The sequence below is a fragment of the Prosopis cineraria genome, unplaced genomic scaffold, assembly GCF_029017545.1.
Source record: "Prosopis cineraria cultivar Desert tree isolate PC_DT_omini unplaced genomic scaffold, ASM2901754v1 PC1026, whole genome shotgun sequence".
Classification (NCBI taxonomy): Eukaryota; Viridiplantae; Streptophyta; class Magnoliopsida; order Fabales; family Fabaceae; genus Prosopis; species Prosopis cineraria.
In genome coordinates, this window is record NW_026556351.1 from 32542 (window position 1) to 37661 (window position 5120).

General features: G+C 36.6%; 2 pseudogenes; one reads left to right on the forward strand and one right to left on the reverse strand.

Moving 5' to 3' along the window:
• Positions 1-351: 351 nt before the first annotated feature.
• Positions 352-3249, forward strand: LOC129299078 (uncharacterized; annotated as a pseudogene).
• Positions 3250-3749: 500 nt separating this feature from the next.
• LOC129299075 (probable serine/threonine-protein kinase PBL28) lies at positions 3750-4761 on the reverse strand (annotated as a pseudogene).
• Between the last annotated feature and the right edge of the window lie 359 nt (positions 4762-5120).

Below are 5120 nucleotides of genomic sequence, written 5' to 3' on the forward strand. Positions count from 1 at the left end.
TTAAATGCGTCAATTTTAATATCACCCTTTCTCTTTTTATAATTAATTTCAGTCCCTTTTCTTTTTAATATATTAAATGATAGATATTTTTAAAAGTTTATATTTTTATTTTGAAATGATAAAATTGTCAGGTGTATTTAATAAAATTTATTACTATATAAAATTTTATTTAAAAATATTTTATAATTTAATACGGAATAAATATTAACAACCAGCTTAGACTCATTCTTTCTACCACGAGCAAGGAAGGCATATATCCTCTTCTTATGGATAACGCAAAGCAACGCACATCTCCGTCTTAGGCGGAAAGAAAATTGTAAGGTACACCTCTGATTAACATATACTATATATTTGCATGCTCTGAAGATATATCCATCAAGAATGGGCCTTGTAACTTGTAAGCTACCTATTTGGTCATGGTTAGAACTCGGATCATTTGATGGACCTTGTGGCCAGTTAGATTTGGTGGTCGGATTTCGTTCTCTGCTCTGCTCTCGAGTTTCACCACTGCTCTATTTTTCCTAGATGACACATGAATGGTGATATGCGATTCTGCTGCTCTTCTCATGATTTCACGTCCTTTCTGAAAACTGATTCTGCTACCCGAGCTAGCAACATCCCTTCTCAGTTCTCATTCCATGGCTGCAACCATTTCGCTTTCCTTTCCTTTGGATCCGCAGAAGCTTCACCATCCCTCTCGTCTCCCCTCGTCTGCTGTACCTAGACATCTCCAATCTCGTTTCTTTACTCGGCTATCACCCATCTACAAATACCCACTTACCACGTTCCATAGAGATGGCACGTTCAGCTTCAACTTTAAGTCTTCATCTTCCTCTTCATCTCATTCTTCAACAACACTTTCAACCCCAACCTTTTCGTGCCAGCAAGACCCCTTTCGCATCGGTCGATTTCTGAGTAATGATGAGCTCGAAAAGCTCAAATTCCTTGAAAATTTCGTATATTTTAAGGAATTGAAATCTGGGTCTTTGTGGGTTCGGGTAATGGGGGAGGAGGAAATGGACATGACCATTGGGTTGCTTGCCGAATCATTTGCTGAGTCAATGGTGTTACCCGTAGGTTATGTTTCTGTGTTGAAGTTTTTGGTAAAGCAGTATTTGGTTGAGAGGAAAGTTCAAATGCCGCACATGGCCACGCTTATCGGAATTTACAAAGAAACGGTGGAAGGCGGTAAAGAACAAGAAGTTCAGTTAGCAGGGACTGTGGAGGTTTGTTTTAACAAGAGAGGTGCCAATGTTTCACCTCCAACACCCACGCCTCCCAAAGATTCGCCTTACATATGTAATATGGCAGTAAAAGATTCTCTGAGGAGGTACTCTTTTCCTTAATCAACTTATCCATCAAATAAGCTACTTCCTGTGTGTCTCTTGGATTAGTGCTAGTGTTGATTTTATCACAATCACGGTATTCATGCTTGATCCTTGATTCCTTGTCTAGGAAATAGGATAGTTTTCAATTTTTCTTCGTTGGGTCCTCCTAAATTTCCGACCGCAATGATTTAAAAGCATGCGGGGCTTAGACTTCTGTTATTGGAAATGAGGATTTATCAATACCTGCTCAGGAAAAACAGGCATAAATTGTTAAAGTAACGAACTAAGTCACTTGGTTGATACCTGAATCATATTGTCACGGTTGGAAACATTCAACTGGGCAGAATCTTGAAACCTTTTTGTATTGATTCATCTTGCGCAACACATAGGTCTAACAGTCGTATTTGGAAAACTTAGATTACTCTTGTCAGTTTAAGTTGTTACTTTGTGTCTTCTATTTGACCTCTCTAAATCACTCCATGTACTGTAATTTGAATTTGTTCTCCCCCGCCCCCTTTTTGATGGAATAGTTTGAATGTGTTCTAATCATTAAAATCTTTCGTAGAATCGTGAGAACATGAAATGACTAGTCTTTTTAAATCTAGGCATTTATATACTGAGTTTATTTTACATCTGGAGTCTCCAATTCTACCTTGGGTGTGCTTGTCCGCAGACAGATGGAGGAAAAAGACAAGTCTGACGTGCTCCTATATTAGTTCCAGATGTACCTTTTATTTATAGCAATTCGAAATTTGAATTAGGAAACGTGGAATTTAGACAATAAAATTTCTGATGTCTTCATCATCCTCTATTTTAAAATGTTAATAGTAATCTCATTATTGCAATGACCAAATGGCTTCATCCTTGTGGTAATACTTTTAGTCTGAGTATTATTCCACGTGTCCTGTTATTATTAAGTCTTGGATTTCAAGAAGTTGATTAAGTTTGCAATTGCATGGTTGTGCCGCCACTTGTGCCGGTGATGATGTGATGATCCATTTGAATTGAAATTATAGATGATGTTAACAAAAAGCCTGAAATTCTTGCCATCAATGTCATCCATATTTCTGTCTTCTTTAGATGGTTTTTTCTGTAATTTTCAAATCAATGGGCTATTTGATGACTTCTATACATTCCATAGCATGTACACTCAAAACAAGAAATAGGAGTTTTTTTAGTTTTAATTTTTTATTTTGAATTAAGTTGTTTACCATTTCTATCATCCCTTTTCCATGATAATGCACATGCTGTGGAACCTAGAACATAATGTTATCCTCATAAGTCTTGCAGTAGTGCTCCCTTTAATCCTTTAGTATGTCTGCCTAACGTTTTGGATGGCGCTGCATTTAAAGTTTGCATCCTAAGCTTGTGTTTCTGGTACTTCCTTGCAGGAGGGGCATTGGCTGGCATCTTCTAAAGGCAAGTGAGGAGCTAATTTCTCAGATGAGTTCCTCAAGAGAAGTTTATTTACACTGTAGAATGATAGATGCAGCTCCCCTTAACATGTATAAAAAAGCGGATTACAAATTGTAAAGACGGATAGTGTATTAGTTCTGCTGATGTTGCAGAGACGCAAGTACCTGATGCGCAAGAAACTCCCTCTCTTAAGTAACCCTCCAAAGTTAGACGTTCCAGAATCTGATACAGAAAAGTCTTCTGCATGAATACAGGCAAAGGTTCAAATTATTTGGTTAAGATGAAACTTTCATTGTTGTATGTTGCTTTGAAGCTCATGTTTTTTTTTAACTCCCTCATGATTATATAATTGAATATGTCCTCTAATATGTTTTCTTATTTCGTATTGTTGTTGTTGTTGTTTTATTATTATTATTATTTTCTTTTGCATGTTTCAGAAGTGGTAGCAATGATGGTCATGGGGGTTTGAATTATGACTAGGGATCAAATCAGTGGTTCAGGGATCCCATTTGTATCCGCCTATCTATAGGGCTGAGAAACATTGTGTTGCAGGTAAACCACGTTTAGTCTTCTGGGTTTCCTCCCCTTTAGTTTTGTGAATTACTCTTTCTTCTTGGACAATCTATAAAGTGTTTTTTTAGATAACATTTTCAATATAGAATAGTAGATTTTATAGTGTTGTTGGCAAAGAAAAAAAAAAGATTTTATAGTGTTGATCATCTTGAAGTGTCCATCAACAAAAACATTATAGTTGAGTTAGGGACATGTTTCTTGATAAAATTTAGCAGTACTAGAGTGCATGAATTATAATGGAAATGCTAATTACTCTGAATTTCTTTAATGTAATCAAATATTGATATTATAAAGTATATATAGACATTTGAGTAATGTTCATCCAATCTGTGGAATCAAGTCAATAATTCCAACACAACAAAATGGTACTGTTAGTAGATGGACATTTTCCAGAAAAGTGGTCTGTCTTGTATGTTGGTCCTTTGAGGACATTTTTCCTGCGACAAACCAAAGGATGAGAGCAGGAGAACAGACCAGGGGAGGCCCTTTAGGAACATCCAAATTGCAATGCATCATATATAATTATGCCAAATACTTCTTCCTGGTCATAATTTAGCTTGGTGTCTGAATAATAGGAATCTTTATTCCTGATAGAAAACCATCATTTGCCTGGTGCTTAAACATGGGATTTCATTAGATCATTCTCAAACTATGCATAACCATTGCCAAGCCTTTTGAATTAGTGTAGATAATCATTTGCAGCTCTTTTACACATTCTGCCATAGAAGGTCTCTCACTACTGTCTGTGCGGATACATCGTGATGCAAGATTGGCAAACATGGCTATGGACTCCAAGGTATAAGAATTTCGTGCCATTTCTGGGTCTATCACCCTGCGGAGCTTCTTGCGGTCATTCAGTATGTTTCTCACCTATATGTCAATGTGGACAATATCAATCCCGTCCTTTTTAAAACTTGTAAACCAGAATGTTTTATGATGGGAATATGGACAATTACTACACAAATATTTAGGGATGCTGGAACAAAATTGGAAACAAAGGAAATTCACTGAAGAAAATAACTAGTATTAGTAATTGAATGACCAAGTGTTTTGGAATGGAAGAAAGTAATAGCATTGGTGACTTTCTGGGTTTTAATATGTTGCTTTGACTTCCTCAAGGAATTGTATCCCTTCTGTATCTATATTTTCTTTTACCTGTAATACAAGGTTTTGATCATTTGGACCCTGGTTTAAATCTACAGCTCGACGTCCTGTCAAAAGCTCAAGAAAGAACAACACCAAAGCATAAACATCACTTTTGTAGCGTCAGTTTCCCCGTCTGTTGTCAAAGGAAATGATTAATTATTAGATTCCGACCAATCTTTGGCAATATCCGGCTACAAGACTACTTCATTGTTTGTGGACATGTAGGGTTTTCAGTGATAGAGCAGTATGCATGTTCATTGAGAGAAAAAGAAGATAGATAATGTCAAGTTACCGTCATTACTTGATAAAAGCACCCTAGTTATCAACCTACTTCTTGGATTATGTTCGTAAAGTTCATGTCCTAGCATCACGACAACTATAAAGAGCTGTCTCACTCGATTTTACCTTATGTCTGTGATTCTTTTTTGTACTATTTCAGTGTAGTGGCTACATTTTTCTAAGAAAACGGGGGGTCATGGCTACTTGATAGCAAATGCTTCCTGTGCGCTGGAAAATCTAATCCCCCCCCCAAAAAAAAAAAAACTCTAGGTTATGAATTGAGTAACAGTAAGTGCATGAAACTTTGAATTGGAATCTTAATTATTAGATTTTGGCTGTGTAGGTTAACCTGGGGACTACTTAATCAATGGTCAGCCA